Raw genomic sequence first — 27550 nt, 5'->3', positions numbered from 1 at the left:
GCAATACCTTATTTTAAAATATTCTCTTCAACTAGTGCCCTTAACCAATCTTCTAGAATCTTCTCATAATCCTAGGGCTAAAAATTCATGTTAGCTAAGAAAGGTGCCAGTGGAGTTAACGGCCGCCGAAAATAGCCGCCATGCTAAGCCAAGTAATTGAAACTGGGGTGCTGGAGAATGATGGCGCAGAGCTTATCTTGCATGCAATGCCCTCCTGATAGAATTAGTGGGGGCCTCCGAAGCGAAGTACCCGTCTTGAAGTGCCGTTTGAACTTCTGGGAGCGGGGTTCTGGAGCGTGCAAGAAATTGTGGGCAAATAAAAGGGGTTTGAATTAAAGGGACAAAGCACTCAGAAGTAATACAAATTAAAATGCACTTAAAAAAAAGACGTTTTCAGCCCCTACAACCTTTCAAAAAAAAATTTAACAATAAAATAGAAGTCTCCAAATAGGATTAATCAGCTCTTCAAGCTGAATTCCTTTCCAAATCTTAATAAATAGGGAAAGTGCTTCAGCGGCAACACAAATGGCTCAGCAAGCCAGGGAAGGGGCATCGAGGGTTTCGCACGTAGCACTCCAGCTTTGTGCAGGGGCTCAACACTGCAAGAGAGGTCCTCCATCCACAGGGGCCAGGAGGCACTCCAGAAAGAACGATGTGGGACTACATCATCGAGGCCGTCACTGCCAGCAGTATCGCCGCCACCACCTGACTCCAGTGCTCAAAGAAGCTTCATGACCTCAGACCAGTGGTCAATGTCAGTGAATGCATCTTCTAAAGCTGTCTCCTACCAACTGAACCACTAGCCTCACACACTGCTCAATCCACGACTCCCCCAACCCCAGTCATTCACCTATCAACAATCTGCACCAATCACAAGGCACATCTCCCATTCCTAGACTCACCTCACCCCCTTGGAGGGGACGGTGCTGGCCATTCTTGGCAGCAACATGGCTAAGCCTTTGGCCAGTGGCGGGGCTGAAAGGATACAAGATGCTGAATATATTCAAGGCTGAGATAGGCAGATTTTGGACTTTAGGGGAATCAAGGGATATGGGGATAGAGCGAGAAAGTAAAGTTGAGGTCAAAGATCAGCCATGATCTTCCTGAATGCCTCCTTCTGGCATTTAGCTCTTGCTTTCCCATCCTCCCCTCACCACAACTCCATCCTTGTGCTTTCCTCATTTTGCACACCCATGAAATGCAGCCTGGCCAGCCCGTGGTTAGCCAAGAAGAGGGAGAGAAGAAAGAAAAAGAAGGAGAGGAGAGAAGAAGAAAAAGAAGATTGATTTGACACTCCCAGCCACCTGCTCCTCAACATCCACCAGCAAGACCATTTGCAGTGTCCCCCACTGAAAGTCATCAGCCTTCCACTAGCCATGGTGCAGCCACTGGGATAGCACTGCAAAGGCACACACAAGAATGTCACTAAGAGAATGCGTAAGGGCGATGAGTTGATTTCTTGATGTCATATTGGATGGATAGATGTATAACGTTGGATTGGAAAGTTTCCTTTGTGGTGGCTTTAATTTCAGCACTGAGGCCATGAGGACTGATGGTCAGCAACAGAGGTGTGGGACAAATATTGAAAGGGAAATTGGAGATGTGGTCACATAAGAACATAGGAATTAGAAGCAGGAGTAGGCCATATGGCCCTTCGAGCCTGCTCCGCCATTCAATAAGATCATGGCTGTTCTTTGACCTCAACTTTACTTTCTTGCCCGATCCTCATATCCCTTGATTCCCCTAAAGTCCAAAATCATTCTATCTCAGCCTTGAATATATTCAGCATCCACAGCTCGTTGGGGTAGAGAATTCCAAAGGTTCACAACCCTCTGAGTGAATAAATTCCTCCTCGTTTCAATCTTAAATGACCTGCCCCTTATCCTGAGATTATGCCCCCTAGTTCTAGGCTCTCCAGCTAGGGGAAAAAAACTCTCAGCATCTACTCAGTCAATCCACCTCACTACCTTATATGTTTCAATGAGATCCCCTCTCATTCTTCTAAACTCTAGAGAATTTAGGCCCAATCTATTCAATCTCTACTCAAAGGACAACCCCCTCATCCCAGGGATCAAACTAATGATTTGTTGCACTGCCTCTGAGGCAAGTAAGATAAGGAGATCAAAACTGTGCACAGTACTCCAGGTGTGATCTCACCAAGGCCTTGTACAATTGTAGTAAGACTTCCTTGTTTTTGTACTCCAACCTCCTTGCAATAAAGGCCAACATGTTATTTGCCTTTCTAACTGCTTGCTGTACCTGCATGCTAACTTTCTGTGTCTCCTGTACGAGGACAACTAAATCTCTCTAAACACCAACATTTAATAGTTTCTCACCATTTAAAAAAACATTCTGTTTTTCTTTTCTTCTTATCAAATAGAATAACCTCACATTTCCCCATATTATACTCCATCTGCCTCTTTCTTGGCCACTCACTTAACCTGTCCCTTTGCAGGCTCTTTGTGTCCTTCTCACAGCTTACTTTCATACCTCATCATAGGCAGTCTCTCGAAATGAGGATGACTTGCTTCCACGCTGAAAAGGGATGAGTTCACAGGTGTTTCAATGAAGGACCTAATATTCCGGATACCGAACTACACCTTGAAGGGTGGAAGATGCCTGTGTGTGGATTTTTTTAACGTGTGGTGGCCATTGCATACCTGCCACCACGTGGGCTTGACAGAGCTAGGTCTTGGTCCAGTGGCAAGGATTAACCAAGATGACTAGAGACCAGCTCTGCTGCATGGACCTAGTGCGCACACATATCGCAGTGTGGGCTGGCCCATGATGCCCCTGGGCCCTCGCCTCTTCTGGGCCTCGATCACATCCCTCTATGAACTCTTGCCACTCCTATGCCCCGACCTCACCACTCCTGCTGTACCTGCTTGCACTGCAATCAGCCGTCATCCTCCTGCAGCAGCACGCGCTGCTCCCTGCAGTGGTATGCTGCCGCACGCTGCTCCCTCTAATGGCCCCAGCCTGCTGATGGTCTTGCAGCTTTGTATTGTCAGCACACGTGGATACATTACACTCAGTCCCTTCATCTAATTCATTCATATAGATTGTAAATAGCTACGGCCCAAGTACTGATCCTTGCGGCACTCCACTAGTTACAGCCTGCCAACTGTAAAATGACCCATTTATCCCTGCTCTCTGTTTCTGTCCGTTAACCAATCCTCTATCCATGCTAATATATTACCCCAAGCCCATGAACCCTTATCTTGAATAGCAACTTTTTATGTGGCACTTTATCGAATGCCTTTTGGAAATCCAAATATACTATATCCACTGGTTCCCCTTTATGTACCCTGCCAGTTACATCCTCAAAAAGCTCCAATAAATTTGTTAAATATGATTTCCCTTTCATACAACATCATTCTAAAAGGACAAAGAGAGTTAAAAAAACAAGCCTGAAGGTTCTGTGTATCAATGCGAGGCGCATTCGTAATAAGGTGGATGAATTAACTGCGCAGACAGCTGTTAACGGATATGATGTAATTGGCATCACAGAGACATGGCTCCAGGGTGACCAAGGCTGGGAACTCAACATCCAAGGGTATTCAATATTCAGGAAGGATAGGCAGAGAGGAAAAGGAGGTGGGGTAGCGTTGCTGGTTAAAGAAGAGATTAACGCAATAGTAAGGAACGACATTAGCTTGGATGATGTGGAATCTGTATGGGTAGAGCTGCGGAACACCAAAGGGCAGAACATGCTAGTGGGAGTTGTGTACAGACCAAAAACAGTAGTAGTGAGGTTGGGGATGGCATCAAACAGGAAATTGGGGATGCGTGCAATACAGCAGTTATCATGGGTGACTTTAATCTACGTATAGATTGGGCTAACCAAACTGGTAGCAATACAGCGGAGGAGGATTTCCTGGAGTGTATAAGGGATGGTTTTCCAGACCAATATGTCGAGGAACCAACTAGAGAGCTGGCCATCTAGAATGGGTCTTATGTAGTGAGAGAGGATTAATTAGCAATCTTGTTGTGCGAAGCCCCTTGGGGAAGAGTGACCATAATATGGTAGAATTCTTCATTAAGGTGGAGAGAGATGCAGTTAAGTCAGAGACTAGGGTCCTGAACTTAAAGAAAGGTAACTTCGATGGTATGAGACGTGAATTGGCTAGGATAGACTGGCGAATAATACTTAAAGGGTTGATGGTGGATAGGCAATGGCAGACATTTAAAGATCACATGGATGAACTTCAACAATTGTACATCCCTGTCTGGTGTAAAAATAAAACGGAGAAGGTGGCTCAACCGTGGCTAACAAGGGAAATTAGGGATAGTGTTAAATCCAAGGGAGAGGCATATAAATTGGCCAGAAAAAGCAGCAAACCTGAGGACTGGGAGAAATTTAGAATTCAGCAGAGGAGGACAAAGGGTTTAATTAGGAGGGGGCAAATAGAGTATAAGCTTGCAGGGAACATAAAAACTGACTGAAAAAGCTTCTATAGCTATGTGAAGAGAAAAAGATTAGTGAAAACAAATGTAGGTCCCTTGCAGTCAGAATCAGGTGTATTTATAATGGGGAACAAAGAAATGGCAGACCAGTTGAACAAATACTTTGGTTCTGTCTTCACTAAGGAAGACACAAATAACCTTCCAGAAATAATAGGGGACCGAGGGTTTAGTGAGAAGGAGGAACTGAGGGAAGTCCTTATTAGTCAGGAAATTGTGTTAGGGAAATTGATGGGATTTAAGGCCGATAAATCCCCAGGGCCTGATAGCCTGCATCCCAGAGTACTTAAGGAAGTGGCCCTAGAAATAGTGGATGCATTGGTGATCATTTTCCAACATTCTATAAGCTCTAGATCAGTTTCTATGGATTGGAGGGTAGCTAATGTAACCCTACTTTTTAAAAAAGGAGGGAGAGAGAAAACAGTGAATTATAGACCGGTTAGCCTGACATCGGTGCTGGGGAAAATGTTGGAATCAATTATTAAAGATGTGATAGCAGCGCATTTGGAAAGCAGTGACAGGATCGGTCCAAGTCAGCATGGATTTATGAAAGGGAAATCATGCTTGACAAATCTTCTAGAATTTTTTGAGGATCTAACTAGTAGAATGGACAAGGGAGAACCAGTGGATGTGGTGTATTTGGACTTTCAAACGGCTTTTGACAAGGTCCCAAACAAGAGATTAGTGTGCAAAATTAAAGCACATGGTATTGGGGGTAATGTATTGACGTGGATAGAGAACTGGTTGGCAGACAGGAAGCAAAGATTAGGAATAAATGGATCCTTTTCAGAATGGCAGGCAGTAACTAGTGGGGTACTGCAAGGTTCAATGGGACCCCAGCTATTTACAATATACATTAATGATTTAGACAAAGAAATTGAGTGTAATATCTCCAAGTTTGCAGATGACACTAAGCTGGGTGGCAGTGTGAGCTGTGAGGAGGATGCTAAGTGGCTACAGGGTGACTTGGACAGGTTAGGTGAGTGGGCAAATGCATCGCAGATGTAGTATAATGTAGATAAATGTGAGGTTATCCACTTTGGTGGCAACAACAGGAAAGCAGAATATTATCTGAATGATGACAGATTAGGAAAAGGGGAGTTGCAACGAGACCTGGGTGTCATGGTACATCAGTCATTGAAAGTTGGCATGCAGGTACAGCAGGCGGTGAAGAAGGCAAATTGGCATGTTGGCCTTCATAGCGAGAGGATTTGAGTATAGGAGCAGGGAGGTCTTACTGCAGTTGTACAGGGCCTTGGTGAGGCCACACCTTGAATATTGTGTTCAGTTTTGGCCTCCTAATCTGAGGAAGGACATTCTTGCTATTGAGGAAGGTTCACCAGACTGATTCCCGAGATGGCAGGACTGACATATGAAGAAAGACTGGATAGACTAGGCTTATATTCACTGGAATTTAGAAGAATGAGAGGGGATCTCATAAAAACAGATAAAATTCTGATGGGATTGGACAGTTTAGATGCAGGAAGAATGTTCCTGATGTTGGGGAAGTCCAGAACCAGGCGTCACAGTCTAAGGATAAGCGGTAAGCCATTTAGGACCGAGATGAGGAGAAACTTCTTCACTCAGAGAATTGTGAACCTGTGGAATTCTCTACCACAGAAAGTTGTTGAGGCCAGTTTGTTAGATGTATTCAAAAGGGAGTTTGATGTGGCCCTTATGGCTAAAGGGATCAAGGGGTATGGAGAGTAAGCAGGAATGGGATACTGAAGTTGCATGATCAGGTATGATCATATTGAATGGTGGTGCAGGCTCGAAGGGCCGAATGGCCTACTCCTGCACCTATTTTCTGTGTTTCTATAACACCATGTTGTCTCTTCCTAATCATATTACAATTTTCTAAGTGCCCTGTTACCACTTCCTTGAAAATGGATTCCAGCATTTTCCCGATAACTGATGTCAGGCCTGTCGTTCCCTGTTTTCTCTACTTTATTGAATAGTGGGGTTACATTTGCTACCTTCAACTCTGCTGGGACCATTCTAGAACCTAGGAAATATTGGAAGATCACAACCAATGCATCCAGTATCACTGCAGCCACATCTTTTAGATCCCTAGGATGTAGGCCATCGGGTCAAGGGGATTTGTCGGCATTTTATTTCCATTTGTTACAGGTACTGCAGGCGGTTTATTCCATCCTGGATATCTTGGCCAAAAAGGGACTGTCTTGGTTGCATCCTTCCTTTTGCTTCCTCCTCTTCGGCTTCTTCCTTTTCTGTGTCTTCCTCTTCCCTCTGCGAACAGATGCTGTAAATCTGAAATTACAGCATAAAATTCTGGAAGTAATCAGCAGGTCAGGCAGCATCTCGACCGGAGATGTGAACTCTGTTTTTCTCGCTCCACGTATGCTGCCTGACCTGCTGAGTATTTTCAGCATTTTCTGTCTTCTCAGAGGCCTTCCTTTACCATCTGGGGCCTTGCAAGTGTCCAGTAGCACTCGCTACACACTTTAAAAACTTTTTAACATCATTGCAGTAAGCCACTACTTCAATAAAATCAAAAAAATCTTGCCCAAAAGCTTAAATGTAAACATAGCTGAAGGATGTGTGTGTTCCTTTAATAACTGTTGACATTGCCACTGTCAGCCTGCTTGTGCTTAGGACCCAGTGCTGAATTCAGTGCTCGGGTCGAAGTTTAACGTGGTGACGTTATGTCGGCGTTGCACACCATTTTTGTTTTCTAGGCGCTGTCAGTTTCTGGCCACCACAGGACTAACCACCAGTTGGCAAAAGAGCGGCAGCCGCCATTTTATCGTTATTTTATGGCGCTATGGAGCGGCACTCAACAGTTGAATTTCTAGACCCTAGTTTTTCGATGTAATTTCAGATTATAATTATTTTTCTTAACAATTCACAAGTTGATTTTCTTTGTGTAAAATAACTCAATTTAATTTTCTAAAGTTTAAACAAATTTATTTGCATGCAATTGAAGGTGAGCTGTTGCATTTGTTGCCATGAAGTCTCATTAATTAAATGCACTATTTAATAATATGATATAATGTCTTCTGTGAATAACTCCTACAATCAGTTAAATTGCTCTAGATTACATTTCAAAAATGAGACATTAATGTCTTACTTTGAGAACTGAGAAGCAGGTGTTTTAAAATGTTCATGACCTTTTGCTATTAATATTGACTTCTCCGAATCTATAGTTTCCTTTCTTCTATCAAAGAGCATATTGTCTGACTGTTTAGATTAAAAAAATTTAAGATTTTTATTCTTCATCTCTAATACATAAAACTTATCTGCGCAGAATAGTACATTCCCTATTTCATCTTGAAGTTACTTTAGTCTGCAAAAAAATGAAGCACATTTACATTGTATGTACTTTAAAACTGTCCCTTTTAATTAAAGCTACATCAAGCAGCAATCTGGAAGCCATTACTCAGTAACTCTTCATCATAATTACTTGCAGCTGAGAATCCAGGTCTCAGTAACATAAGAATAAAAGGGAAACTCAGTTAGTAACAAGTGCAATTGATTCCATTCAGAATTCCCCTGGTGCGTTGCCATGTTTGAGAGGAAACAAGCTTTTTTCGAGCCAGGAAATGAATTGGCAGACACGAGATGGTCTGTGTGCTGTTAGGCTCACATTTTCAGCTGGTCCTTGTTAAATCTGAGACTTTGGGGCTCCTGCTGTTGCCAGGAGATTTTTTTTCTCCCTTGTAGCTGTGTATGCTTACCACTTCTAGGGAGGCTAACACGTTGACAAGCCACAGAAACTTCACTCGCTGCTTCACTTCTGTGATCACCATGGCTTTCTCTATTAAAGCAGCCATCACCTCATTTAGCTTGGCTTTTTAAAAAAAATTGTCCAAGTCAAATGTACATAATTCTGGATAATGGAGACCAGTCTTGACAGAAAATTTCAAGACATTTTTGAAATATTTCTCTTCAAATATTTCAAGACCAAGAGGGTCAAAATGCCACTTGAAAACCGTATCCATATATAAAGATTCCCTTCTCCACAATCATGTTTGTGCTGTTTTACATTCACATGAGCAATTCTTTACATGGCACTATTATGTGAACCATTTATACAGCACTACTAAATACTAATTGATTTTTTCTGTTGATAGATTTATAAAGTTTTAACAAATTGTACCACTGGGTTAACAAATAATTCACTCCATGTCCCCTGATTGATCTGCAGCAAAAAAACCTACTAAAACTTTTATAAAGATTACCAACACAGAACGCAATGGCAGTTAATGATTTAACATAAGCCTACCAATGGAGAAATCTGCAGGAGACAGTTATTATCTTGTGAAAGGTATTGTTTGACAGAGAAAGAGCATCAGAATTAAAGAACAGCCTAGATGAAGTGATCTGGAAAAAGGGGAGCCACGGATGTCAGTCAGGGTACTGTGGGATTTAAACAAGTTCGGATATCACAGCAAATGAAAAGTTTTGGATCACTTACTTATTACAGTTCACTTAATACGTGAACCGTAAGACAATCTTGACCTTTCCTTCTTTTTGTATTTATGCTCTTTTCTTCACTTTAGTCTTGTTTAAGAATATTAATAATATTACTAACAGCATAAAAGCTTCATTCGACAAAAGAGATTTCATTCTTATTTCGTTTTGTCCTCCAAAGTGTTCAGGCCTCCAGTATAAAAGGGCTAGTGTCCCTTTTGATCTACTGGCAGATCATTTGCTACGATGATAACTGACAAAAGACCTTTTTAACATGGCTGAAAAGATCATGTTTTATGAAAAGAAAATGACAATTTCAGCAACTCTGGATGTCACATTGACTTCACAACTGCTCTTCTAATGACCATCGAAGAACTATGAGTCAATTTTTAATTTTTTAAAGTATTTTGGCAATATAAATCACAGGCTCCTGTTGCAGATTTATTACAAATAGTATTAAAAGGTTCTATTATAAACATGCTTGTTCTTAATAAATCTTTTAAAACTGATTGAACCAAACAATTCATCTTGAATCCAAAAGATCTTATCAGAACATGAAGTGCAGTAAAAGTTTGAGATCTGAGAACTGAGACCAGCAGACCTTGGCAATGAAAACATATTTTCCATCGACACTGCACTTGGGATTGAGTAGTGTTTGTGTTTATTCTAATGAAATGTGCTAATCTCACAGCTTCCACAAGCTCTCTTCAGGATCAGAAGCCATCTTACAAAAGAAAAAAATAATAAAATTGTGATGATTTAAAAAAAAATCCATGTATCTCAATCAATAAATGTGAATCAATGAGCTGCCAGATTGCTGAAAAGCTGAATTTTCAATGCTGCTTTTGCCCATATTGATGGGTTTATTTTTTTCGGTAGTAAACTGCTTAATATGCTTATGTCCGATTCCTTTGTCCACTAACATAAAAACATAAGAACATAAGAAATAGGAACAGGAGTAGGCCATACGGCTCCTCGAGCCTGCTCCGCCATTCAATAAGATCATGACTGATCTGATCATGGACTCAGCTCCACTTTCCTGTCCGCTCCCCATAACCCCTTATCCCTTTATCGTTTAAGAAACTGTTTATTTCTGTCTTAAATTTATTCAATGTTCCAGCTCTCTCAGGCAGCGAATTCCACAGATTTACAACCCTCAGAGAAGAAATTTCTCCTCTTCTCAGTTTTAAATGGGCGGCCCCTTATTCTAAGATTATGCCCTCAAGTTCTCGTCTCCCCTATTGTGTTCCTAACACAGATGAGGCTGCACACAGGGAGGTTAAAGTAACAATAACCTCAGTCTTTAATAAAACACTCCAGAGTGAGGAACAGGCCTTAGGGGCCGGCTTATATACAGTGCGCCCAAGGGATGCTGGGATCCCTTGGGACTTCAGGGGATGAGCTCCCTGGTGGTGGAATATGGGAGTGCATGCTTTACAGATACACAACATCACTCTCGCCCCAAAATCAAAGTGAAAACTATTTATAAGGTGAGGCGGTCGGGAGCCTTTCTTTCCCTGGTGGAACGCCTCGGTACAAATGTCTGTTCTGGTGTGTTGGCTGTGCCCTCGCTGGGCTGGCTTTTGATGGCCCTGCAGGGCTGCTAGGTGAGCCTGGACTTGCTGGGCTGTTGGACGTGATGGGTTCGATTTCCTGGTCCGGGGTAGTGTCGTTGATTCTTTGGGTGTGTGTTGTGGGCTCGAAAAAGATGGTGTCTGCTGTGGGTTGTTCAGGGCATTCTGTGAACCGCAGCCTCGTTTGGTCCAGGTGCTTTCTGCAAATTTGTCCATTGTCTAGTTTGACTACAAACACCCTATTCCCTTCTTTAGCTATCATTGTGCCCGCGATCCATTTGGGACCATGTCCATAGTTTAGCACATACACAGGGTCATTCAGATCAATTTCCCGTGACACAGTGGCGCGACCATCGTTTACATTTTGTTGCTGCTGCCTGCTCTCTACCTGATCATGCAGGTTGGGGTGAACCAGCGAGAGTCTGGTTTTAAGTGTCCTTTTCATGAGTAGCTCAGCCTGGGGCACCCCTGTGAGTGCGTGGGGTCTCGTGCGGTAGCTGAGCAGTACGCGGGACAGGCGGGTTTGGAGTGAGCCTTCTGCGACTCGTTTAAGGCTCTGTTTGATGGTTTGCATTGCCCGCTCTGCCTGCCCATTGGAGGCTGGTTTAAACGGGGCCGAGGTGACATGTTTGATCCCATGGCGGGTCATGAATTCTTTAAATTCGGCACTGGTGAAACATGGCCCGTTGTCACTGACCAGTATGTCAGACAGGCCGTGGGTGGCAAACATGGCCCTCAGGCTTTCAATGGTGGTGGTGGCGGTGCTTCCTGACATTATTTCACATTCAATCCATTTTGAAAAAGCATTCACCACCACCAGGAACGTTTAACCGAAAAACGGGCCCGCATAGTTGACATGGATCCTCGACCATGGTCTGGAGGGCCAGGACCACAAACTTAGTGATGCCTCTCTGGGTGCGTTGCTCAACTGAGCACATACACTGCATTGCCGTACACAGGACTCTAAGTCAGAGTCGATACCGGGCCACCACACGTGGGATCTGGCTATCGCTTTCATCATTACTATACCCGGATGTGTGCTGTGGAGATCCGAGATGAAAGTCTCTTTGCCCTTTTTTGGCAGCACTACGTGGTTACCCCACAACAGGCAGTCTACCTGAATGGACAGTTCGTCCTTTCGCCACTGGAACTGCTTGATTGGCTCTTGCATTTCAACGGGGATGCTGGCCCAGCTCCCATGCAGTACACAGTTTTTTTACTAGGGACAGCAGAGGATCTTGGCTGGTCCAAGTCCTAATCTGGCGGGCCGTGATAGGTGATTTATCATTTTTAAACACTTCCATGACCATCAACAAGTCTGCGGGCTGCGCCACCATCAACAAGTTTGCAGGCTGCGACATTTCCACCCCCATGGTGGGCAATGGTAGCCGACCGAGAGCATCCGCACAGTTTGCGGTGCCTGGCCTGTGGCGGATGGTATAGTTATATGCTGATAGCGCAAGTGCCCACCTTTGTATGCGGGCTGAGGCATTAGTATTTATCCCCTTGTTTTCAGCGAACAGGGATGTGAGGGGCTTGTGATCGGTTTCCAGCTCAAATTTGAGGTCAAGCAGATACTGATGCATTTTCTTTACCCTGAACACACACGCTAATGCCTCTTTCTCAATCATGCTGTAGGTTCTCTCAGCCTTAGACAAGCTCCTGGAAGCATAGGCGACAGGTTGCAACTTCCCCGCAACGATAGCTTGTTGTAATACACATCCGACTCCATATGACGATGCGTCACATGCTAGCACAAGTCTTTTACACGGGTTATACAATACAAGCAGCTTGTTGGAGCATAAAATGTTTCTGGTTTTCTCAAAAGCAATTACTTGTTTTTTTCCCCATACCCAGTTCTCACCTTTGCGCAATAACACATGTAGGGGCTCTAAAAGGGTGCTTAACCCCGGTAGGAAGTTACCAAAATAGTTGAGGGGTCCCAGGAACGACCGCAGCTCCGTGAGGTTCTGTGGCCTGGGTGCGTTCCTGATAGCCTCTGTCTTGACATCTGTGGGCCGAATGTAGTCCGCCGCGATCTTGCTCCCTAAAAACTCCACTTCTGTTGCCATGAAGACGCATTTTGACCTCTTCAGCCGCAGTCCTATGCAATGCAATCACTGGAGGACCTCCTCCAAGTTTTGTAGGTGCTCATCGGTATCCCAGCCTGTGACCAATATGTCGTCCTGAAAGACCACCGTGTGTGGTACCGACTTGAGTAGGGCCTCCATGTTTCTCTGGAAGATCGCTGCAGCCGACCGAATTCCAAACGGGATCTGTTGTAGATGAACAGTCCCTTGTGCGTGTTGATGCAGGTGAGGCCCTTCGAAGATTCCTCCAGCTCCTGCGTCATGTAGGCCAAAGTCAGGTCGAGCTTGGCGAATGTCTTGTCTCCTGCCAGTGTCGCAAATAGGTCGTCTGCCTTAGGTAGCAGGTGTTGGTCCTGCAGCGAGAAACAATTAATTGTTACTTTATAATCGCCGCAAATCCTGACCGTGCCATCACTTTTGAGTACTGGAACAATCGGGCTGGCCCACTCGCTGAATTCCACTGGGGAGATGATGCCCTCGCGTTGCAGCCTGTCCAGCTCGATTTCCATTCTCTCCTTCATCATGTGAGATACCGCTCGCACCTTGTGGTGAATGGATCATGCCTCTGGGACCAAGTGGATCGCACCTTCGCCCTGGAAAAGTTTCCAATGCCGGGCTCAAAAAGGGAAGGAAATTGGGTACATGAGGCCTCATCGACATGTGATAGCACTCAGATGTCATCTCAGTTCCAGAAGATTTTGCCCAGCCAGCTCCTTCTAAGAAGTGTGGGGCCATCACCCAGGACAATCCAGAGTGGCACTTCGTGCTCTCGTAGGTGACCTTGACCATGGCATTGCCCAGGACAATGATAAGTTCTTTGGTGTACGTTCTCAGTTTCGTGTGGATGGGGCTCAGGGCTGGTCTGAATGCCTTGTTGCACCACAGTCTCTCAAACATCTTTTTACTCATGATGGATTGGCTAGCGCCAGTGTCCAGTTCCATGGCTACGGGTAAGCCATTCAATTTACGTTTAGCATTATAGGTGGACATTTTGTCGAAAATGTGTGCACCCCGTGTACTTCAGTATCTGCCTCCTCTCTCTGAGGCTCGAAATTGCTTTGATCCACCATAGACTGATCTTCCTCTGCCACGAGGTGGTTAGCAGATTTTGCAGAGCTTGCAACTCGTTTGCAAGCTCATTGGCGGTGCCCCATTGTTCCACAGCTCTTGCAAACATACCCTTTGAAGCGACATGAATAGGCTGAATGGAAGCCTCCACAATGCCAACAAGGTGTGAATTGCCTTGCATTCATCCTTTGTTGGGGACTCTGAGTCATCTGGGTCACCTGAGGCCTGCTGGCAGTTGCAGACTCGTGGGTTCTGCCCTGTACATTTCTGCTCGCAAACACAGTTCCAGTTAATTTATGAACATTTCTAGTACTTGCTCCAGGTAGCCATCAAACTCACATTGTCCTGCAAGTCGCCTTAGCTCGGCGACGTAGCTTGCCACTTCCTGACCTCCAGATCGCTGGCACGTGTAGAAACGATACCTCACCATCAGCATGCTCTCCCTCGGGTTAAGATGCTCCCGAACCAGTGTACACAGCTCCTCATATGACTTATCTGTGGGTTTCACCGGAGCCAGAAGATTCTTCATGAGGCTGTGGGTTGGTGCCCCGCAGACTGTGAGGAGGACTGCTCTCCTTTTTGCAGTGCTTCCTTCTCCGTCCAGCTCGTTGGCTATAAAGTACTGGTCTAGCCGTTCGACATAGGCTTCCCAGTCCTCACCCTCCGAGAACTTCTCCAGGATGCACACAGTTTGCTGCATCTTTGTGTTAGATTCGTATTCTCGTCGCCAGTTATTGTGTTCCTAACACAGATGAGGCTGCACACAGGGAGGTTAAAGTAACAGTGACCTAAGTCTTTAATAAGACACTCCAGAGTGAGGAAGAGGCCTTTGGGGCCAGCTTATATACAGTGCTCCCAAAGGATGCTGGGATCCCTTGCGACTTCAGGGGATGAGCTCCCTGGTGGCGGAACATGGGAGTGCATGCTTTACAGATACACAACATCCCCCATCAGTGGAAACATCCTCTCTGCATCCACCTTGTCAAGCCCCTTCATAATCTTATACATTTTGATAAGACCACCTCTCATTCTTCTGAATTCCAATGAGTAGAGGCCCAACCTACTCAATCATTCCTCATAAGTCAACCCCCTCATCTCCAGAATCAACCTTCTCTGAACTGCCTCCAAAGCAAGCATATCCTTTCGTAAAAATGGAAACCAAAACTGCACGCAGTATTCCAGCTGTGGCCTCACCAATACCCTGTATAGCTGTAGCAAGACTTCCCTGCTTTTATACTCCATCCCCTTTGCAATAAAGGCCAAGATTCCATTGGCCTTCCTGATCACTTGCTGTACCTGCATACTATCCTTTTGTGTTTCATGCACAAGTACCCCCAGGTCCCGCTGTACTGCAGCACTTTGCATTCCTTCTCCATTTAAATATTAACTTGCTCTTTGATTTTTTTCTGCCAAAGTGCATGACCTCACACTTTCCAACATTATACTCCATCTGCTAAATTTTTGCCCAATCACTTAGCCTGTCTATGTTCTTTTGCACATTTTTTGTGTCCTCCTCACACATTGCTTTTCCTTCCATCTTTGTATCGCCAGCAAACTTGGCTACATTACACTCAGTCCCTTCTTCCAAGTCGTTAATATAGATTGTAAATAGTTGGGGTCCCAGCACTGATCCCTGGAGCACCCCACTAGTTGCTGGTTGCCAACCAGAGAATGAACCATTTATCCCAACATCCTCAAAGAATTCCAGCAAATTTGTCAAACATGACTTCCCCTTCATGAATCCATGCTGACTCTACCTGACCGAATTTTGCTTTTTGAAATGTCCTGCTATTGCTTCTTTAATAATGGACTCCAACATTTATGGACTCCAACCCTGTGGGTTAATGACTGCATGGAAATACAGCAATAAGGAATATTACACAAACATACTAATCAGTGTATAATCATGGAAATTGAACCGCTGGATGTAGCTTTTGTTTGTACATGTGTGTTTATAACCTTGAATTGGAGTAATTATATTTACATAGAAAAGTGAATTCGTGAACAAAACATGTGAAAAGTTGAATTTAATGCTCATATAGGCACCAGAATTCCATGGACAGAAATCTGGCAGTTGTGCCAGGACGGTGCTGACTCGTGCCCTCTAAAACTGGCCCCCACCAGGGTGCAGGGAGAGGAGGGGGCTGGGATCAATGGAAAAGCACCTAATTTACATGGGGCTGGTGAGCACAACTGCTACTGCAGAGCTTCTTTAGTTTCTGTCTGACCCATGCACCAGGTGGCATGGCTGCTCCACCCGTTGGGGTGAATGGCTGTGCAGGCGATCCCCAACTCTGCCATTGTTCCTATTGTCCTCTTCGGAAGTCCAGACAACAGCAGTCCAACATGAGGCCCACATGCACCCTTGTGGAGACTAGAATAATACAGAAAATACTGGAAATCTCAGCGGGTCAGGCAGCATCTGTGGAGAAGAAGCAGAGTTAACGTTTTGGGTCGATGACCCTTCGTCAGAGCTGGAGAATGTTCGGAAAGAGCCCTGAAAGGGGGAGGGATAGAAAGAACAAAAGGGAGGGTCTGCAATAGGGTGGTAGACAGGAGAGATTAGGGAGACAAAAGGGATGCTTGGCCAAGTTAGAAAAACGTTAGTCCAGATAGGGTGTGAATGGTGGGATAATGACCAGCTGCCATTAGAGACAAGGAGAAAAAAGAAACAGGCTCGGAATGGGGGGGCGGTAGGCTGGGCAGGGGGGCAGGAGGGAGCCAAAGGTGGGCAGCAGTTATGTATGCCTAGGTTTTCTCAGAGTAGTAACCACCAACTGATATGTTGGGTTCCTCATCCAGGTCAAGAAGTGGGGACGCCCGGCTTAGGGACTTCCTGCTCTCCACCCGTCATTCGCCTTGTGAGCGACAGACGGATATTCCAAGCATACAAAGCAATGTGAAACTGGCAGAAAGAGTGGACACCTAATATCACTGGGTCACCCCCGTTTTCATGAAAGCTCTGCTGATCTGCCGCTGGAAAATGGCAGAACCGTGGTAAAACTCCTGTGAAACTTTGGGGCCATAAAATTTAGTTGCAGTTGTAGCTCTCCATCAAAAATAAACACAAAAGATTATTTTCTGGACCTAATGTCAAGGTTTAAGCAAAAAAACATCAGAAAGAAAAAGTCAATTGAGAAAGGATTCCCATTTAGTAATTTCAAGTTTAATGTGTTATTTATAGCTTTGCATTGGGATCAGGCAGATATTTTAAAGCAGCGTTGTTCAATATATTAGTCACTAGTCACAACTCTTTTTGGGGTAAACAAAAATTCAACATTAAATCAAGTGCCCCCCGATCTTTTCACTTTTCACGTGCCCTTTTTTTAAAAAACTTTTTATGGTGATTTTTGTGTTTTTTTGTTTTTTTTATGGGCAGTAAAACCATAATTTACAAGTGCCCCTATAAAAGGGGAGGGGGACACTAAAAACCCGGCAATTAAAACAAATGAAACTTTAAAACATATAAAATCAAATTAAAATTTGGTTGCCGGAGGTGACAATGCACTCCAGTCCCTCCGGCGCCCACCTCTCGCGGAAGGCCGCGAGCGTACCGGTGGACACCGCGTGCTCCATCTCTAAGGACACCCTGGCGTGGATGTTGGCGCGGAAGAGAGGCAGGCAGTCAGGCTGAATGACCCCCTCGACCGCCTGCTGCCTGGACCGGCTGATGGCCTCCTTGGCCGTGCCCAGGAGCAGTCCTACGAGGGGGCCCTCAGACCTACCCACTCCCCTCCGCACAGGGTGACCAAAGATCAGGAGTGTGGGACTGAAGTGCAACCAGAAATTGAGGAGCAGCCCCTTTAAATAATGGAACAGGGGCTGCAACCTCGCGGATTCAATAAAAACGTGGAACACGGACTCTTCCAGACCGCAGAAATTGCAGGCGGCCTGGGAGCCCGTGAACCGGCTTAAAAATTTATTGCACGGGACTGCTCCGTGCACCATCCTCCAGGCCAAGTCCCCAATAAATAATGGGAGGACTCCCGCGTAGCGTGCACTCCATCGGGGACCCCTGCCTCTTCCGGACGACAAGGTGGTATGCCATGGCGTGTCCGGACAGCAAACGAGGATGGCAAGGTTAAGAGCAGCCCATACAGGAAACCCCTCCGCACAGAACTGAAAGGCATGGAGGGGATTTCCCCGAGGCGGCTCAAGTTGTGAGGCGCCGGCTCCCGAGGGAGGTTCCGGGGTTTGGCACCGATGAGGAATTCCGTCCGGACGGGGGTCAGTTTGGACGGGATCTCCCCATGTGCTTGAGCCGTCTCGACACACCTAACGGAGTCAGGGCCCAGAGCTGCTTTTAGCGACAAGTCACTCGTCATATGTGGCTAATTGGGAATCCAGATGTGACTAATTGCATTTCTGATTAGTAAGTAAAAAATGAGTAATAGATGCCGCCATTGGGCATGCGAACTCAATACTTATATTCGCTATCAGGCAAACAGAAATTCCGCTGGTGCAGATTTTCCAGTAATTTAATTTGGAGACCTGAAAATATGGTGATGAGTTTCTGCACCTGTCAGATATCTGACTGACCAAGAGTAAAGCCGCAAGTGGGAAAAAAGCTTGACCTTACAATGAAGTAAACAACAATCTGCTTCAAAGCTGCAGACTATACCCCACTTTGTGAGCCAACAGGGTTTGCATGTCAAAATGGACAAAAATAAAGCCTGTGCAACATGCTTAACAACACACATGAGCCTCATCACAAATGGTCTTGTTTATTAATGTAGGCCTCCTAACAATACCCAAGGGAAATCGATGGCACCACTTTAATGTTATTATTTTATAACGGGGTTGCCTTCTACAGATTTTAGTGTAAATTATAGAACGATCTCATGTGGAAACTACTGTAGAGAGAGATGAAGGGGCTATTACTGTGCCAGACATTTTCCTAAATGGGGCCATAAGTATGTCAGAGCCTCTCACCCAATTTAAAAAAAGAGAAAACATCCCAAACACTCTCTGTATTAACTGGTCTTTCCTCAGAAAAAGCAGGATTTGACCATAACCAGAATGATAACCCCCATTAAAAAGAATCCTCTATGCTTGTGTCTATCCTACAGCTTTCAGTGTTCACTACATTACAATCAAATATGTTTAGTGGGAACAGCCCTTGGGATCTAAAAATATTTCCTGTTACCCAGTTATTCCTATTACACATCATTGTAGGAAGTATTAGGAATGAACTGTTTCTTCAGGAAAAAACTTTTGAGTATATATATTTTTTCCTATGTTCTTTCAGTTTAAGCCTCCTGGGCTCTAAATGTTATATTCTGGTACCTCTATGGCCTGGAGGGGCAGTGGGGGGCCATGGGAACAATGTATGTGACTGTAAAGGATTTCAAACTGTAGACCTGGCTAGCAATGCTCCCTTATAGAAACATAGAAACATAGAAAATAGGTGCAGGAGTAGGCCATTTGGCCCTTCGAGCCTGCACCGCCATTCAATGAGTTCATGGCTGAACATGCAACTTCAGTACCCCATTCCTGCTTTCTCACCATACCCCTTGATCCCCCTAGTAGTAAGGACTACATCTAACTCCTTTTTGAATATATTTAGTGAATTGGCCTCAACAACTTTCTGTTGTAAAGAATTCCACAGGTTTACCACTCTCTGGGTGAAGAAGTTTCTCCTCATCTCGGTCCTAAATGGCTTATCCATAGACTGTGACCCCTGGTTCTGGACTTCCCCAACATTGGACTTCCCCAACATCCAGACTTTCTCATAAATGCAACACACATAAACATTTGTTTCTTTTAAATATGAAGCCTAGGTAAAGGGCTGAGGCCCATATTGCAGGACACTGCCAAAACTGAAATAGATAAAGCAAATCAAGAACTCAAAATCAGGTGATGCCAAGCTTGAGGGTGAAAGGGTTGCAGATTGTATGAGGAAGCGATGTAAGGGAGGCGAGGAGTTCCACAATGCACACAAGTACTATAATGTGAAAAGTCGAGATTTTTTCAATCTGCTTTGAATTATTGTCTTGTACCCATTTCAGAAAAAAATAAATCCACAAATGTAACAGACCCCAAATCATAGGAGAATAACCAGATCCCAGTGTTTATTCAGACTCTGACTTTGACCAACCTCAACCTGAAACCTGCTGTTGATGTTAAATGCATCACCTGCAGTATGTATGTGTTTCTAAGCAGTAACTTAGTGAATGTCATTTATTCTTCACTTACTGCCTGATTCCTGAATGCAGCACAATTGCTATGGAGTGAAAGTTGGTTCTGAGAGTCACAGCCCCGAAGATGTCCTTTCCTCATAACCTTGTTGTTGACACTATAATAGCTTGTTAAGAGTTCATAGCAACACAGGGTAAATTTTCACCATTCGTTCTCTCAGTGCAAACTTTTGCCTGCTGGAGAGGATATCAAGGAATTTGGGCCAATATAAAAGCAAAATACTCAGATGTTGGAAATCTGAAATAAAAACAAAAAATGCTGGAAATACTCAGCAGGTTAGGCAACATCTGTGGAGAGAGAAATAAGGTTAACGGGGCCAAAATTCAGGGTCTCAAAGAGACCCGTTAATGCCCGCTTGCGGTGGCCATTCCTGAAAATCGAATGGCCGCCGCTTCGGGATCAACTGGCTGACCTGACCTAAATTCAGGTCGAGGATTTTTCGTCCTGGATCCCATCCTGCCCAAGTGATTGCACCGCCAATTTAAAACAATAAAAATACTTACCAATCCATATTCAGCAGATTAGATCGATCCCCCGCCGCGCGGTGTAGCCAACAGGTTTTTCTGCTGGTGCACCATCTCCGCACTGAGTGCGGTCTGGCAGCGTGGCTACCCTTAAAGGGGAGAGCCCACTGCTACAGCTGCAATGGGAACATTTTTGCTGGCCGATTGCCCCCGAGTTCGCCCAGGCCGCCAACGGTCGGCCTGGCACCCCCTCTTGAGTGCCAGGCCACTGGCCCGGCCAAAACCCTCCCTGGTGGCCCAGTGGCCAAAGATAAAAAATGATCAAATCTCTCCCCTTTAACGGAGGAAAGAGAGCATGGTGATACACATGCACTGTGACTTCACCATGACTCCACCTCTGATTGACAGCGGTGGAGGCCCCTAATGCAGAGCAGGCGACCCATTTTCAGCCAGTCAGCCTGGCTTAGAGCCTAAGACGTGTCCCATTATGATCCATTGCCTGTAGGACTTTGAAAAAATTTAAAAGTCCTGAAAATGGATCTACTTACCGTACCAGGAATTCCAGCAGTAAGTACCACTCTAAAAATCATAGCTGCGCCAGCTTTCTGGTGCACCTGAATTTCGACCCCAACCTTTCGGGCCAATGACCTTTTGTCAATACTGGAAAAAGTTAGAGATGTAACAGATTTTAAGAAAGTGCAGTGGCAGGTATAGGAGGGAGGGGAGGAAAGAACAAAAGGGAAGGTCTGTGATAGGGTGGAAGGCAGGAGTGATTAAATGACAAAAAGGATGATGGCAAGGCAAAATGACATGGTAATAGGACAAGTAAAGAAACAAAAGATCGGTCTAGAAGAGATGTAAATGGGGCCCAGAAGAGCCGAGGGCCCAGGGGCAGCACGGGCCTGCCCACACTGCAATGTGTGTGCGCATTAGGTCCGTGCAGCAGAGCAGGTCTCCAGTCTGTGGTGTATGTAGCACACAAATCACTGACTCCACATGGTCTGGTGTTAATCTAACTGCTGTGACCTTCGTCCTTTATTGTTCAACTCCAGAGTGCCTCTCGGGTGTGGTGGTCAGCCTTTTATAGTGCCTGTTGCAGGTACTTCCAGGTTTCCCACTGCAGCGCCCTCTGTGGTGTACCATTGTGCTTATATTACATTTAAGGTACCAGGACGATACACACATCAATACATAACACAGTCGTCCTGGTTAACCCTTGCCACTGGATAAAGGCCTAACTTTGTCACGCCCTTTTGGTGGCTGGTGTGCAATGGTCACCACATGTTAAAAAAATCCAAGCACAGGCATCTTCCACCTCCTCAATTGGAATTCAGGACTGGAACATTGGGTCCTTCATTGAAACATCTGCAAACTCATGTGGAAGCAAGTCATCCTTGTTCGAGATACAACCTATGAAGATGAAATGGGAATGGCAGAATCATCAACAGCTCTCTGAAAAAATAGGGGTGGAGGTTATGGTCTGAAATTGTTGAACTCGATGTTGAGTCCAGAAGGGCATAAAGTGCCTTATCGAAAAATGAAGTGCTGCTCCTCGAGCTTAAGTTGAGCTTCATTGGAACAGTGTAAGTGGATGAGGACAGAGAGGTCAGAGTGGGAGTGGAGCGGAGAATTAAAATGACAGGTGACCGGAAGCTCGGGGTCACGCTTACGGACTGAACAGAGGTGTTCCGCAAAGCTGTCACCCAATTTGCAGTTGGTCTTCCCAATGTAGAGGAGACCGCATCGTGAGCAGCGAATACAGTATATACTAAATTGAAAGAAATACAAGTAAATCACTGTTTCACCTGGTAGGAGTGTTTGGGGCCCTAGACAGTGGGAAGGGAGCAGATAAAAGGGCAGGCATTGTATCTCCTGTGCTTGTATAAGAAGGTGCTATGGGAATGGGATAGGGTGTTGTGGGTGATAGAGGAGTGGACCAGGGAGTCACAGAGGGAACTGGCCCTTTGAAATGCTGAAAGAGGAAGAGAGGAGATGATGTATTTGGTGGTAGGATCATGAAGGTGGCATAAATGTGGAGGATGATCCTTTGAATGTCAAGGTTGGTGGGGTAAAAGGTGAGGACAAGGGGAACCCTATTGTAGTTCTGGGAGGGAGAGGAAGGGCAGATAGCAGAAGTGCGAGAAATAAAACATACACGGTCGAGGGCCATGTTAACCAAAGTAGAGGGGAATCCTCGGTTGTGGAAAAAGGAAGCTATATCAGAAGCATTAGTATGGAATGTGACATCAGCAGAACAGATGCGACAGAGAAAGAGAAACTGGGAGAATGGAATAGAGTCCTTACAGGAAGCGGGGTGGGCGGAATGCAGTCAAGGTAGCTGTGAGAGTTAGTGGGCTTATAGTGCATATTGGTCAGAGGATATCCCCAGAAATGGAGACAGAGAAATTGAGGAAGGGATGGGACTGGACCATGTGAATGTGAGGGAAGGGTGGAAATTAAAAGCAAAGTTGATGAAATTTTTCAGTGCGTGGTGAGAGCAGGAAACAACACCAATAAAGTCATCAAGAGGTGAGGGAGGGGGCCTGTGTCGGACTGGAACAAAATGGTCCACACATCCCACAAAAAGGCAAGCATAGTGTTATGTATGTAACTATGTAGTATCTGCCACCAGAGGGCACAACTGTTGGAGTCCTAATGGTCACATGCACACATGTGCAGGGTCAGTATAAAAGGTTGGCTGCCATGTTGTTTAGACACTGGAGCTGTCATAAAGAAGACTAAGGTCACACTAAGTTTAGCTCACAGTACTCAACCTTGTGGAGTTCTTCTATACACAACAATTGGCAACGAGTAACAGAATACAAACCTTCACGCAACCATGGCTGCCGTTGGAATATTAGAGAGATTCATAGAGAGTGATGATTGGGAAACCTTCATCGAGCATCTCGACCAGTACTTAGTGGCCAACGAGCTGGAAGGAGATACTAACGTGGTCAAGTGCAGGGCGGTTCTCCTCACCGTCTGTCAGCCTTAAATGTACGGCCTTATCAAGAATCTGCTCGCACCGACAAAGCCAATGGAGAAGGAATATACAGAGTTGTGCACGCTGGTTCGGGACCACCTCAAGCTGAGGGAGAGTATCCTCATGGCCAGGTATCGTTTTTACACACACCATCGCTCCGGGGGCCAGGACGTGGCGGATTATGTTGCCGACCTGAGACGCCTCGCGGGACCTTGCGATTTTGGAGCTACGTTGGGGCAAATGCTGCGGGACTTTTTCGTGCTGGGCATCAACCACGAGGTCATTCTTCGAAAGCTGCTGGCTGCCGAAACCCTAGACCTGAGCAGGGCCGTCGCGATCGCCCAGGCATGCATGGCCACGGACGATAACACCAAACAGATATCTTCTCAACATCGAAGCTCACCGGCAAGTACTGTGCATAAAATGACGTCACTAGCAGGCCGAACTGCATATGGCAGGGGCTATACGTCTGCGGCTGCAAGACCTGTGATGACTCAGTGACTCAGAGTCCGTCATCGGGGGTGAATGTAAATCCATTAGTACTGTGTTGACGCTGTGGGGGTAATCATTGGGCCCATCAATGTCGATTCAAACACTACGTGTGTAAAGGCTGCGCCACGATGGGGCACCTCCAGCGAATGTGAAAACGTGCTGCGACACACCACGTGGCAGAGGATGATTGATCCGGCACGGATCATGCAGCACAGGCAACTCAACCCAAGGAAGAAGTGTATGGGGCACATACCTTCACCACCAAGAGCCCTCCTATAATGCTGAAAGTCAAATTAAATGGAGTTCCAGTATCCATGGACTTGGACACGGGTGCGAGTCAGTCAATAATGAGCCAGAAGGTTTTCGAGAAATTGTGGGGCAATAAGGCACAAAGGCCCAAACTGAGCCTGATTAATGCAAAGCTGTGTACCTACACCAAAGAGCTCATACCAGTCATTGGAAGTGTGGCAGTGAAAGTATCATATGATGGAGCTGTGCATGACCTATCATTGTGGATTGTTCCAGGCAATGGCCCAACGCTGTTCGGCAGAAACTGGCTAGAAAAGATTAGATGGAATTGGAACGACATCAAAGCACTATCTTCAATGGACGATGGGTCGTGTGCTCAAGTGCTGAGCAAGTTTCCCTCGCTATTCGAACCAGGCATCGGCAACTTCACAGGCGCCAAGATACAGATCCATCTAGGCCCCGATGCATGGCCCGTCCATCACAAGGCTCGAGCAGTTCCCTACATGATGAGGGAGAAAGTCAAGATCGAACTGGACAGACTCCAACACGAAGAAATCATATCGCCAGTCGAGTTCAACAAGTGGGCCAGTCCAATTGTTCTGATGTTGAAAAGCGATGGCACGGTCAGAATCTGCGGAGACTACAAGGTGACGATTAAGGACCAGTATCCGCTGCCCAAGGCGGATGACCTGTTTGCAACGTTAGCAGGGGGGATGTCATTCACCAAGTTGGACCTCCGCCTACATGACACAGGAGCTAGCTGAATCTTCGAAAAGACTGACGTGCATCAACACACACAAAGGGCTGTTCATATACCACAGGTGCCCTTTCGGGATTCGCTCGGCTGCAGCCATTTTCCAGAGAAACATGGAGAGTTTGCTGAAATCTGTTCCGCGCACCGTTGTGTTTCAAGACGACATCGTGATCACTGGTCGTGACACCATCGAACACCTACACAACCTGAAAGAGGTTCTAAGTCGCCCAGACAGAGTGGGACTCAGGCTGAAATGCTCCAAGTGTGTTTTCCTGGTGCCAGAAGTCGAATTTTTGGGGAGAAAGATTGCAGCAGACAGCATCAGGCCCACAGACTCAAAGACAGAGGCCATCAAGAATGCACCCAGACCACAGAATGTGACGGAGCTGCGTTCGTTCCTGGGACTCCTCAACTATTTCGATAACTTTCTACCCGGGTTGAGCATGTTGTTAGAGCCTTTGCACATGTTGCTACGTAAGGGTTTGGGGCAAATCTCAAGACACAGCCTTTGAGAAGGCCAGGAACCTGCTATGTTCAAATAAGTTACTTGTATAAACATAGAAACATAGAAAATAGGTGCAGGAGTAGGCCATTCAGCCCTTCTAGCCTGCACCGCCATTCAATGAGTTCATGGCTGAACATGAAACTTCAGTACCCCATTCCTGCTTTCTCGCCATACCCCTTGATCCCCCGAGTAGTAAGGACTTCATCTAACTCCCTTTTGAATATATTTAGTGAATTGGCCTCAACTACTTTCTGTGGTAGAGAATTCCACAGGTTCACCAATCTCTGGGTGAAGAAGTTTCTCCTCATCTCGGTCCTAAATGGCTTACCCCTTATCCTTAGACTGTGACCCCTGGTTCTGGACTTCCCCAACATTGGGAACATTCTTCCTGCATCCAACCTGTCCAAACCCGTCAGAATTTTATACGTTTCTATGAGGTCCCCTCTCACTCTTCTGAACTCCAGTGAATACAAGCCCAGTTGATCCAGTCTTTCTTGATAGGTCAGTCCCACCATTCCGGGAATCAGTCTGGTGAATCTTCGCTGCACTCCCTCAATAGCAAGAATGTCCTTCCTCAAGTTAGGAGACCAAAACTGTACACAATACTCCAGGTGTGGCCTCACCAAGGCCCTGTACAACTGTAGCAACACCTCCCTGCCCCTGTACTCAAATCCCCTCGCTATGAAGGCCAACATGCCATTTGCTTTCTTAACCGCCTGCTGTACCTGCATGCCAACCTTCAATGACTGATGTACCATGACACCCAGGTCTCGTTGCATCTTCCCTTTTCCTAATCTGTCACCATTCAGATAATAGTCTGTCTCTCTGTTTTTACCACCAAAGTGGATAACCTCACATTTATCCACATTATACTTCAACTGCCATGCATTTGCCCACTCACCTAACCTATCCAAGTCACTCTGCAGCCTCATAGCATCCTCCTCGCAGCTCACACTGCCACCCAACTTAGTGTCATCCACAAATTTGGAGATACTACATTTAATCCCCTCGTCTAAATCATTAATGTACAATGTAAACAGCTGGGGCCCCATGTAAACGTTTAGTGCTAGCTTGTGACGCCTCATCGTACGGAGTCGGCTATGTGTTACAGCAAGCTAATGTATCGGTTGCATACGTGTCTAGAATTCTGTCTAAGGCTGAGAGAGCCTATAGTATGGTCGAGAAAGAGGCGTTAGCATGTGCATATGGGGTTAAGAAAAAGCACCAATACCTATTTGGACTTCGGTTTGAGCTTGAAACTGACCACAAGCCACTCATTTCGCTGTTTTCAGAGAGCAAAGGTATAAACACCAATGCTTCATCCCGCATCCAAAGATGGGCACTAACATTATCCGCTTATGATTATGTTATCCGCCATAGACCAGGCACTGAAAACTGTGCCGATGCTCTCAGCCGGCTACCATTACCCACCACTGGGGTTGAAATGGCGCAGCCCGCAGACTTGCTACTGATCATGGATGCTTTTGAGAGCGAGGGGTCACCTGTCATGGCTCGCCAGATCAGAAACTGGACCAGCCAGGATCCTGTGCAAAGAGTTGCTTACTAAATAGGAATTGGTCGGCCATTCCCAGGGAAATGCAAGATGAAATTAAACTGTTTCACCGATGCAAAGGTGAAATGTCCATCCAGTCGGATTGTCTCTTATGGGGTAATCGCGTGGTTTTGCCAAAAAAGGCAGGGAAACGTTTATACGTGACCTACACAATACCCACCCAGGCATTGTCAGGCAATTACCAGGTCGCATATTTGGTGGCCCGGCATTGGCTCGGACTTGGAGTCATGCGTGCATCAGTGCAACACTTGCTCGCAACTGAGCAATGCACCAAGGGTGGCTCCACTGAGTCTGTGGTCATGTCCCTCCAAACCGTGGTCCAGGATCCATGTAGATTTTGCCGGCCCCTTTCTAGGAACGATGTATTTAGTAATAGTGGACGCTTACTCCAAATGGATTGAATGCGTAATCATGTCATCCAGCACAACCACAGCCACCATTGAAAGCCTCCGGGCCATGATCGCCAATCATGGCTTGCCCGACATCCTTGTCAGTGACAATGGAGCATGTTTCACCAGCTCGGAATTCAACAAGTTCATGACCCGCAATGGCATCAAGCATGTCAGATCTGTGCCGTTTAAGCCCGTATCCAATGGTCAAGCGAAATGGGCAGTCCAAACCATCAAGCAGAGCTGGAAATGTGTGATGGATGGCTCCCTGTAAACCCGCTTATCTCGCATTCTGTTCAGTTACTGGATGTGA

This window comes from Pristiophorus japonicus, chromosome 5 (assembly GCF_044704955.1).
Source record: "Pristiophorus japonicus isolate sPriJap1 chromosome 5, sPriJap1.hap1, whole genome shotgun sequence".
Classification (NCBI taxonomy): domain Eukaryota; kingdom Metazoa; phylum Chordata; class Chondrichthyes; family Pristiophoridae; genus Pristiophorus; species Pristiophorus japonicus.
This window is presented reverse-complemented; position numbering follows the sequence as displayed.